The following is a 12,505-nucleotide window of genomic DNA, read 5'->3' as shown; positions in this document are numbered from 1 at the left end:
AATGGAAAATGATACCAAGCAATTGCCTCCAGCAGGTCAAGTATGCATTGCTATGGGTCATTTTTCAACATTTATTGAGGTGAGAAAACAGGGATACAAAATATTCCCTTGCCCTTTCCTTATTGTAGCCGGCAACACATCTTAGCAGATGTCCAGTGTTGCCAGAGTGCATAATAGCAGCAGCATATAGAAAAGGTGAGCAAAGTCCCCGTTGACCTTCCCAGGCCAGCAGCAAAGTATAAGGCCAGCAGTCCATTCGAGTGGGGGGTAGCAGAAAAAGTAGCAGCTGTTTTCCAGTTTTATTTGAAAAAAAAACCCTATGTTGAAGCATGAGGGCTGGTAAACCGCTCTCATCACTACAGTCTCATTCTTAGGTGTCTTTCTGCTGCGCACTTCCACGCATATATTTAAGTAGATTCTCAGTCCACACTCCAGGGAAGGAAATTTTTCTTCTCCTTTTGTTTTCCTCCAGTATCCTCATTTTTCCCCATCAAAGCACAGACTTTATGACACAAAAGCACAGACAGGTTCAGTGAGGTAGCTTAATTACTGCTATTTTTGCAACTCTTGCTTGCCCATGACTTCACCATGTTAGGTGCTGTAAAAAGGGCAGCCCTTGCTCCAGACTCTAGCATAGAGACACCAGAGTACTGTGGGCAAAAATGCTGGAGCATTCATAGAAGCCATAAAATCACGCTGCTCAGTACATCAGGTAAAAAGTAGCCTGTTCACCAACAGAACTGTTGTCAACTCAATGGCAAACAAACTTGCTTTACTCAGGTCTGGTCAACTGCAAAGGAGAACTGAAATCTATATAATCCTAAAGGTCCCATAGGGTGTCCTCACTGGGGTAGCGCTGCTAAGCTGGAATGTTTCACCTTGAATGCATCATTTCTAGGTAGTCATAGAGGGCTTCCTCAGACATGTCCTTGTGAAGCTACAGTACAGCATCCACTTTAAAACCAACCAGCTACTGACTCTGGAAGGACAGCTGTTTGCAAGGTACCTCTGAGAACTACGGTTGGCTTAGCGAGTCTTGAGGTAGGTCGTCGTGCATGTCCTTGTTTTGGAAGAACGATGAACTCCAGACTGAAATAAGTTTTGTTTTGTTACTTTAAAAAACTTTGTATGCACAGGGATCTCTGTGCCCTCCAGGCCATACAGAAATGGCAAACAATGCCACATGGGTTCTTCATAATCTACAGAAAACGTTTTGGTTTTTTTTCTGCAGGCTTCAAAGTGGAGGGAAGATGACAGAGAAAAAAATCATCTCTCCATACTATACAACTGCAATTTTTTACAAATAAATGCATTCTACTCTCAGTACAAGTTTTATCTTAAATGGTAAAATGAAAACGATTTTATCAAATCGTTTCTACAAAGTTATTCAGGGTACAAACAAAGAAAATACAACAGAATTGGAAATGAACTAAACTAAACCACCTGCAAAACTTCTATTTCAGTGGGACACAACAACTGGAACAGGCTTTAAGCATAACAGCCCAAACAAAAGGTAGAGTGCTGCCTTGTTAATGGAATTGCACTTCGGATCATGAGCCGAATGGATGCAATTTTATGTGAACTGTACACACAAAAAAAATTCCTCAGCAAATGTATGGAACATGAGGCTTCTTTTCACCTTACTTTAACTAGGCAGCAGGGAAACATTACAACCTAAGAGTAGATATCAGCTTTAGGAGACTTATGGGATTGTTAAAATGAGAGTTCAAAATAAAAGAGAAGGCAGACAAAATAATTGTTTGAGCAACATAAGTCATCACTGTTCTCCTCATATGTTTTCTCCTCTCTCAGTACTAACCAAGGCACGCATATATATTTTTCAAATCATATTTTTCCTTCAACTTATAGAAGTATTATCTGGACATATCAGAAGAATAACATATTCTGAGGAGTCTACATTGAGAGCTAGAGGAAGAAAACATATGTAACAAAGGAACACATTAATTGAATAAAGAGACACAAAGCAAGGCTTAAACAGTGCTTTGTGCTTTTCAGTGATGTTTTCAGACAGCAGATAATTAACTAGAAACCACTGACAATAATAGTGAACTTGTATTACTGTATTACTTCCCTTGCTTTGGAAGCTGGATTTGGAAGCACACTTAAGAGCTTATCAGAACACTTCTGTTGACAATCTATTAGACCTAAATCCACATCCCATTCTCAGTTAACTACTCTCACCAGATCACTGTTGAGTAGTCCCAGCTTACAACTCTGCTGGCAGAGACTATTTGTTTTTATGAGATCATCTCATTTTAAGACTTCTGACACCAAGGTGTTCATCATGTTGGAAATTATGGGAAACAAGAACAGAAAACACTGCTTGTCATTGCTCTCCTGTTCCCCAGCATCAGGCCTCACAGGGATGATTGCAGAGTGATCCTCAAATCTATGTCTTCCTCTACAAGCCTTGCAAGAAAGGACTTTAACATCACTGCAGCTTGCTAAAGACAGTAACTCGTTCAAAAGTGCAGCAGTTTACAGAAACAGATTCTCTCCACAAATGTTACACAGATACTCCAAGTGCTGTACTGTTGTTAGAAAAAAACCCTCTCTCTTAGCTGCTGTAGTTCTAAACCCTTCTTTTAGAATTCCTCAGAGAATCAGTATCTTACTGCAAACCTTTTTGCCCCTTCCAGGCTCCCAGCTGCATTTTCAACACAGTTTCCCAAAGGTCTGTCTGGAATGGCTTTGGTTTTGTTCCTTTCAGTTTGACTGCAGATTTCTTAAAACCTGCAGTACTTCCCAGCAGGGAGCATGAAGGGTGGTACAGGGGTGTAAAATGCTGCAGTGCATAAACTGCCAATCCAGATAGGCAATTAAATGCAACAACATGACTCTCAAGAGCAAACCTTGTAGTTCTGTAATGAATGTTTTCAAAAGCTTTAAGTTATGCAAGAAAAGGATATTTTTGCTCACTAAATGCTAACAATTAGAGCCAAACAATTGGAAGTTATTGATTATAGCTGAATTCTTCATGCTTTCAGCAATGCTGACACGCATGGACCACATGAATACCAACATCCAGAGTCTGCCTAGCTTATCCAAAGAGCATTAATTGCAACAGACCACACGGACCTCACTTATTTAATCACCTTGATAAGTTCTTATCGCATGAATCATCTTATGGATTAGCTTTCTAGCTTGTTCTGGTATTTGATTCCTGTAGAGGCACAGCCGCACTGCCACTCATTCACCAACAGATTTCTCATCCCATTGCCCATCTCTCCCATGTGCTTGCAGTTTCCAGCAGCATGGGGTTTGCAGAGCAATCAATGGCTGCAGTGATGCTGAAATGACTTAATTTACACTTGTCTCACTTCTCCAAGAAGTCAAAAAATACCAAGCCTATTGCACACTCTGTTCCATTCTTCTGCTTTTGGAGCGTAAAGAAACTTGAGATACTTTTTTTGTATGTCCCAGCTTTTAAAAAGCTTCAGTAAAAGTTCACACTGACCTGCAGCTAAGCAAGTCTGCTACATATTTCATCATGGATATACAAACTGCAGATGATACACTCTGAAAACAATCCAAAGTGTCCTAAAACAACCTTCAAACATGGACAAGTTTACTTGCTCCTGTGAAGGAAATTCTGACTGAACTGAAAGAGCATTACTTTGCCAAACCACAATCTCACACTATTTCTGCAGGGCTTCTCTTCCCAGAAAGACTGCTTTTTCTTGGTAACATTTTTTTTTCTTTTTTAACTAGCACTCCACAATTCTATATAAGCTTAAATTACAGCATCATCTCTGCACACAATGGTTGCAAAATAAATCATTTTCTCTTCATTTTAATGAGAATTTATTCACATTGAATAGAGACATTGTACAAAAGACAGAAAGCAGGCACGCACGAGCGATTAGGCTGTTGTCCCTTTAATAAATACATTGTAATTAAACAAATGTCAGCAGTTCAGTCTTGTGCAGAGATGATCTGACAGCCGGTGAGAATCTCAATTGCACAGTTCAAGGTAATTCTGGGATCTTGTTATTGTTTGCAGTATAATTTTTTTCTTTATGCATTTCACTCTAACAACCTCTTTGCAAAATGGCATTCATCCTTAATAAACATCAGCTCTAATAGGCATGGATGTATCATTATGAAACCCTGTTCTGCATCACAAGCAAACAAGGTGAAGTCGGCTTCTTGACCATTTTTCAGACTATGAAACCAGTTAGAACCCCCCAATGCTTCCAAAGATATTCAAGTCACAGGCTAAAATATTTGCTGTCATCCGGTTCTCAGGGCAGCTCCGTCCCCAGAGGGAGAGCAGTCTTTGCTGACCTGCTTTAAATTCTTCAGCTCCTTGAGGCTGGCAGATCACAGGAACGCTAACAGAAAGCCACATTCCAACACTACCAGACCTCAAGTGAGAAATCACCCCAGTGCTATTTCACAAGGTGATTCTCAATTACACAGGACAGCAAGGTTCTGAGTCTCCGTGACTGTTAATGTAAGAATTCACACTGTCCAACCAGCAGAACAATCGTATACCAGGTCAGACTCAATCCACAGTAACCCCCGTGGCACACACCAACCAGCAAGAAGCATTTACATGCCTAGGAAATCCAGACTCCAAAGAATATAAAGACAGACCCAAAAGCCAAACTCCTCCAGAAAGCTCCACTCACATGCTAGCTCACACATCTTATTCCTCTCTCATCTTTATGTTCAGACCCAGAAAGAAGTCCTCACCCATGACTACAGGTTTCTTATTTACCTGCCTCTCATCTTGCTGTCAGCTCCATTCCAATGCTCACTGCTTGGAAATCACAGGGCAATGCAAATGAGATCTAGATATGACAAAAACTCCATACTCAAATCCTCCTTCCCTGAGGCTACTAAAAATCCATTTGGGTACAGCATGTACATTTACCCACATTTACAATAGGATATCCTGCTGGAGTAGGAAGGTTGCACTAAATGACCTCCAGATGTCCCTTCCAACCTCAACCACCCTGTGACTGTAAGAAGACATCCAGCAGGGAATGTATGTATGTAACAGCAGCCAGGAGTTAACGTTTCAAGCAACCAGCATTTTTTTCCCTTAACAATGGCTCAACATAACCATTAGAGAGGATGGATGTACAGGGATCAGCGTAGCTCTGAGTGCTGCCATATGGTGCCCATCATATTTGTCTCCTCCTGTGCTAAACTTTCTTGTGCTGACAAAAGAACAGTTAGCAGCTCTTTCTTATATAAATGTCAGCCAAGGCGAAGAGAGTGGAAATTTGGTGGTCAGGTGCAGGTTGCTGAACACAGCTAAAAGAGATTCGATATCTGCTAAAGGAATATTTACCAGCTGCATAAGGTGTTGGGGGTGGTATCGTTCTCACAAAAACGACTTGAATCAGGTTTCTTGTATTCCCCAGGCTTTTCAGCTCACCAGCAAAGGAACCCACTGATCTCCGCAAAACAAAGATCCTTGAAATATTTTAAAGCTTGGCTGAGCCCTCAGTACATCTTCCACAGTACTGCGGCACAATACCTTTATGCTGAGATGGAAATCACAGAAATGCCCCTTCCTTACAGGAAGTGGAATCAGCCATGACCAACTCGAGCATCTTACCATACCCCAGTTTCTCTGAAGGAGATCTATCAAGTGTTTGTAATTACAAGTTACCTGCACTGCAAATAGCTCCCCAGCAGACACTGGAGCTCAGATGCCTGCTCTCAACGTGACAACTCTCCAGCGAATTGCAGGAAACCCCAAGCACTTCCTGTGTGGACCTTCTGCAGGACAAATTACAATTGTTCTCTGCAATCTGTGCAGCTATACCGATCGACTGTGACAGGTTCAAAAGGAGAAACATATAGTCCCACATGCTCCTTAACTCTCAACTCTCCAGTTAAAATACATTCTTTGGTTAAGTCCTGGAGACTCTTCTGAGCTTATTTGTGTTGATTTGGTCGTGCCCTGTCCTCTCCTGTTGGTGTGCTGAGACGGCAGACCCAGCTGTGACACCACTGCACTGGGGAGCTGCTGAGTACTTCTATGCACTGTGATTTTCCCAAAGACTTGTTATTCTGTAGAGTGGATATACTCTTCCCTGCCTGTAGCTTGGGCCTTGTTCTTCGCAAGCAGTCAAGCATCACGTATTCTTATCCAGGAGAACTTTTAAAGCAGCCCCAAAACAGGACCAGCACAAGGACAACAACAACGTGTTTGCAGCTCAAGTAGTGCATGTGTGTTGTATAAACATCTGTAATTCTGCATATAGCTGCTTGAAAATGCAAACATTGGTTCCTTTTTGAATGGGCCACTCCGGGGCCCAGCCAATTCACAGCCAGGATAGACTGTTCACAGGTGGGCCATTGTATCTTGATCAATGGGTCACATTTCTTCCTTACATGACATTTAATTCCTTACTATAGCTCATGACTACCCAAAATCCAATATAAAAAGAATGCATCCGCATAAATGTGAACGCTCGAATAAGTACCTCAATAACATCAGGCACCAACTCCTCACCACGAGGATAGCTGGTAAATAATTAAAAGCCTGAATAAGTAGATGAGCCAGAAACCATCCTCACGCTTTGTTGAGCAGGCTCAGGCAGCAGGCTGTGTAAGAGAAGCTTTTTATTCCCAGTGCTCCAGTAACAGGCAGAAACAGTTCATCTCTGGAGAGAACAAAAGCACAATGCTCAGATCCCATCCCTTGTCTTGCCCTCAAGCTCTGATGACCCCCTGGAGACATGGAAAGACCTTTCCTAGGAAATCTGGGGTCTGGTCAATCTGCCCTGCTAAGCAGAGCTCCAGAGCAGCATGTTAGGAGAATATGACAGTTGGAGGAAGGTAAAGCCTTCCTTATTCGTCCAAAATTGCACCCTAGAGAAAAACAAAGTTCCTATTTGACTGCAGCGTGACATGAGAACTCAGCTCAAGCTGCCACCAACAGAGGTGAAGATCTGGTCTTACAGCATGCCTCAGCTCCATGACCAGCATATTTTTGCTGCTCTTTGCCTCTGCCTTAGTTCAGCCCTTCTTAAAGATCACCGAAGCAAAACTCTTACATCCATCCAAGTGACTGGTTTGGCAGGCAGTGGACAGCACAGGTTTTGGTGTGCACCTTTTAAGCTGATGATTAGAGACCGCAGGGCAGAAGCCTGACCTGCACCAGCTTCACCTCTTATTCTAATTAGCAAACTGTAGGCCATCTACACATGCCAAGAATTATACTTCACATCACAATGCAAACCTAACCTAGAGTCTGCACAGGGGGTTTGTACCAATTTTAATTAAATTACTCTCCAGAAAAGTTTCACTACATTTCTTGTGTAGACATGCCCAAGAAGCAAATGGATTGTAAAACTGCTTACTCTCATTATCAATTTCATGTTAACGACTGCTGTTTTTTAAGCCCTTTGTGAATCATGTATTACCCAGGAAATTCAACTTTTATATTTGTTTTAATCCTTTGGTTCTAAGACACCTTAAGTTCCATAATACACACAGTTTCTTTCTTTTTAAGAAGTAATTACCTGAATATCAGTCCCACAATGTGCAAGAGCTGTACCCAATATATTTGAATATATAGGTAAGCAAAGAGTCATAGAATTGTTTGAGTTGGAAGGGACCCTGAAAGGTCCCCTACAATGAACAGGACATCTACAGCTTGATCAGGGTGCTCAGAAAGTGTCCACTCTACCAGCATCCCTCAAAAGGAGGCTGAATTCCCTCCCTACTACACACAAAAAGTATCCTATACAGAACAGAGGGAAGAACACTCTTCTAGGCAGCTGTGAAGGATCTGCCACCCTACCCTAAGACTGCTAGCACAAAGGAGTTAACAATATCTGTTTGAGCTGAGCGCGTTTATGCTTCAGCAGTTCCATTAATAGGTATTAAATAACGCTCCTTTAAGCTACAGTGCTGCTGCATAGGGTTTCAGCCTCATCTTTATGGATGCCTTGTCATAATTTCTAGAATTATAGAACTACCTGCCACACACATACATATATCTGCGAGGTTACAAAATAGTCTAAGATTATTTTCTCAGCCCAGAACTAGCAGAAATGACTTTTCATTAATCAGGATCAGACAAGATGAAATTAAATCAATTCTTCTTCCTATAGTTTGAGATACACAAAGAGGGAGAAACCAACTCCTCTCAACTTGCAGCTCAGGATCCATAAAGTGAAACCCCAGTTTCAAGCACACTGGAAGGAATTACCACAAGAAAGCACCAGCTGCTTACCACCTCCTCTTACCTTTCCCCTGTGCGCACACACAAACACACACGTTCATGCTCTTCTGTACAAAGTAAACCTCCAAACTCCCACTGGCTGGATACCTTCCAGCAAGAGAACCAGTTCTTGACAAATACAAAGCTACAGAATGCTCTAATTCAGGTTTTCTAATCTAGGAATGTGAGAAGTACACAGTCTGCCTTGTCATGCCTTCACAAGCAAACTTTTAAATAGATTTCAGAATTCATTATATCAAGTTCTTTAGACTTTCTCACATACTGCAGGGATGGGGAAGCTGATGCCCCACAGTCAGACTCCTACAGACCTGAGGGTTACTCTTAATGGTTCTTCATGTACCTATTATTTAATTAGTTGCACACTGGCATCCCAGCCTTCAATCTTTATCAGAACCCTGTGAAGTCACTATCCCCACTCCCACTGACTTTAAAATGACCTAAATACCATGATAGCCTCAGCCCCGAATAACACACTGTGTTTCCAGAAGAAACATTTGGAGAGAGCAAGATATGCAGATCCCAAACTCAGAGTCTACTGCCATACGTTGAAATACATGGATCTTCTTCCTGCCAGCTGCAAGAAGTTCCTGTGGCCACAAAGCACTTCAGAGTGACTGATGTGCACCACATAAGAGTTCTCATGACACCTTTGACAGACTATGCCAAACTATTTTCTCCTCCCCTCCTCTCTTTACGTCATTCACTCACTCCCAAATACTCAACCACAGTCCAGACCATATGTTCCTCCTTCTACTTGGTGCATCAGCCAGGCTCATTGAGCATCACGTCTGACAGTTTACCCAGAGTACGTGATGAGGAGGCATATCTCCACATATGGCAAAAAATGTTGTGGAGAAGTGAGAGATAGTTATGCCTGGGAAGGACAGAAGCGATCAGGATTCACTGTATTAATGCAAAATTCAGATGACATGCTCACTTCAGGATTTCCACTGACCCAGAAACTGAGCTCAAATCTCCTGGGCATCGCTTCTAGTGTTTGTATGTGTGAATCATCCATAGCAGAGCAGGAGACTGGAGAAAAGCCATGAGTCTACTGCTGCTCATTCTGAAATCAATGATGTTTTGGTAAAAATCCCTGAACTGTTTGCATTCCCAGAGACAGCATGCTCCATGCTCAGCAAGGCTTGCTGAGCACCTGTCTTCACACCCATTTATCTCTAGCTGGCACCGGAGGAAGGCTTTTAATGCTGTGAGAGCCTAATCTGCCCATCCCAAAGCATTCAATGCAGTTCTCGGAGTCTTCCACATGATAAACGGGAAACTTGAAAAAAACATAGGGGAGGCACATCGGAGTCCAATAAAGTGAGATGCTCTGCAGAGGCCAAGACAGATTTCTGCCTGAATTGTAGTAGCAAACCAGCATGATAAAAGAGCTAAAGCAAGAGGTTATGATATGCTTGAATCACTCCAGAGAAAGCAAGTGCTGTGTGTAACTAGGGAGATAAATAATCAGGTAGACAGAGTAGCTCTGCCCCCTCACTCACTTAAATCAAAGCAGCTTTTTTTTGCCACTGTTCCACCCACTTGGAACAGGCATGAGGGACGTTTAAAACTCATTCTTGGCAGGAACAAATAGAGAAGTGCAATAGTGAAGCTGGGGTATAAACTCACAGGTAACAGAGACGCCTGTGCAGTGGTGCTAACAAGCAGTCCAGCAGGCAGAGAATGCCAGGGCTGGCAAGCAGTCCCAGACACTTCCCATTGGGCCACCCAACATTCCTCATGTTCACTACCACTGTACAGAGTTTGGGCTGGGGATGAACAGAGCTGGGCTGCCATCTCCTCAGTGTTCAAATTGTTTCGGCCAGCAGAGAGAAGCCAAAATTCAGCAGCAAGCTACATAGCATGCTTGGTACAAGCCCTTCCTCTGATATCCATGTGGCATGGTGCCTGATTAGTTGGCTGTCTCTGGCCCCTAGCAGCCTGGATTTGACCCTCAGCAGGATTTAGATTTCGCCTGAAGAGCTGTGCATTGAAATCAGAGGGCCATGTGAGTATGTTCAAGGTCAGCTTTTCCTGTAAACAATACACCGTACCTCAAAAGCAACTGCATGTTCTTGACAATTATTTGAGAAGGTAATTGAACTCAGCTGTTTCAAATGCAATTTCCATATGATGAGCACTGTACTTTGATCCCAACTTGAAAAAAAAAAAAAAAAGGAATAAATAATCCTGCTTTAACCTTGGCTTGACATGGCACTTACTATGCAAACACTCTGCCTGCAGATTGCACAGCACAAGGTGGAAAGAACATGACACTACAGCCCATGAGAAGCACTGCTATTTCGTATTTCTGCCCTTTAAACTCCCAGTGTCAAAAAGGCATCCAAAAGTTCATAAAACAGGTCAAAACTTGATGCAGAAAATCTGCATTCTTGATAGGGAAAACTGAAAATTGCACTTCTCACAAGGGAATGTGCTTAGTGGTAATACGAAGATTTCCAATTCTCTTGCATTATCTTGTTGAGATGTGATGCCAGCTCACTCAGAAAAAGGGATAATTTTACATATAAATAACACTGCAAGAGTATGTACCTCTTTATGTGCAAAAGGTGAGGTCACACCTGAAAATAGCTGAATTTCAGTGTGTGAGAGCAACTCTGAGCTTCCCTTCTATGGGATGTAAAGGAGTGGAAAGGAAAGCAATATGGCATGATTGTAGACAACAAGGTAAGGGACCAGTTAGGCTCAGCAGCATGGAAAGTACTGCCATAAGGCACAAAGGCAGTGATAGGATTGTAACTTAGACATTTGTGTGAAGTTGTATTTAAACATCTAGCTAGTTTTGATCTGTTACTCCTGCAAAGAAACCCTTCTGAACTAATCACTGTAAGCTGCCCTGTTTACCCTGCTGTATGCCTACGACCTTGCTACTTCATTGGCTCTCTTTGCAAAAACGCATCAAATACAGTTATGCGCATTTGGGTTCAGGTGTGTCCACACATGAACAATCACACGCACAGCAATCATAAAAGAAAAATATGCACATGGTTTTCATTCTTTGCAACCAGATCATTAATGCAGAGGACAAAAATCTTATGTCCCTTTTATCTCCACCATGATTTTGTCTGACTTTAGCAGAACCATTTCAGAATTAAATACTGTTCACAGTGAGGGAGGATGGCAAACTTCAGTTCCGAGTGTGTAAAAAGCCACTCAGAATACACCAAGGGATTCAGTGAGTCTCTACATATGCTTCCTCTCAGCATGCAGGTGTAAGACTTAAAAATCCATATTTTTCTCCAATAAACTTAAAAACAGCTATAATATCAAGTACCAAAAGCACCATCTGCACTCCACATATAGTGACGGTTGGTTGGTTTTTTTTTCCAGAGCTGATGCTGTTTCTTGGTATAGCTTGATCCTATTTTGTCAATCGCTTCATGAAAAGTGCAAAGAATCCCTGTGGTTCCAAATGCCTCTGAAACAAGATGCTTTAATATGTGCATACACCATCTTTTTGCTTCTTTAAGGCATTATATTGTTGACTCACATAAACAGTAGCATTTTAAATTATAGAAGTGTTAAACCCAGACACTGAAGTGCTCCACACTCTCCAGCACTGATTGCCTGGAAATTGTTGTGGCCAGCACAAAGCAATTACTTGCTGAAGAAGCTGAAAAAGGCAAGTGCTTACAAAGCTTTATTCTCCTTGCTGTGCAGGCAGCATCTCCTAGACAGCCACCTCACTGTTACTGCAGCCTAACAATCCCCTCAAAAAAGCCCAGCACTGCTCTTCAACCTTCACTGGGGCACCAAGTCACCAAGGACCTTGCTATTGTCAATGGTTTGAACAACTGGTAGAAGGGTCTTCAGTGATAGACGTGCATATCAAATTCAAAGGGAGAACTGGCAAGGTAAGTTTGATGGTTTCCTGTCTGAAGTTCCACGTCTTCAGTTTCCCTGTGCTGAAAACTGTAACTTAACTCTGGATCTGCTGCCTCTCCTCAGAGCTGAGTTCACGCTACTCCATTAACCTGCCCTACTGAGGGCAGTGTGAGTGCCCACCATCCTTCCTGGAGGTTTTGCAGATATTTCTCACTATATGCAAATGCTGACAGGGACAGCATGAAAATCCACTTTAAATCTGTAGTAACCATGCTTGGTATTTCACAAAAGAGTAGCGAGAAACAATTTCCAGAAAAGCATCCTGACTTGCCTTCTCTCACCATGACTTCCCACTTTGTTAACAATGTGCAGCATTCCATCCAATGCAATGCATGTCCTGGGTAAGTTCAGATATAGATATTT

General features: G+C 42.2%; 1 protein-coding gene across 13 annotated transcripts in view; it reads right to left on the bottom strand.

The window, feature by feature from the left end:
- The window catches only part of LOC116237322 (uncharacterized), a 227,617-nt gene that overhangs the window by 126,258 nt on the left and 88,854 nt on the right, over positions 1-12,505 (bottom strand). The gene's annotated exons all lie outside the window — the stretch shown is intronic.

This window comes from Phasianus colchicus, chromosome 11 (genome assembly GCF_987193195.1).
Source record: "Phasianus colchicus chromosome 11, bPhaCol1.hap1.1, whole genome shotgun sequence".
Lineage (NCBI taxonomy): Eukaryota > Metazoa > Chordata > Aves > Galliformes > Phasianidae > Phasianus > Phasianus colchicus.
Note: the sequence above shows the minus strand (reverse complement) of the source record. Positions and strands in the feature narration are given on the sequence as shown.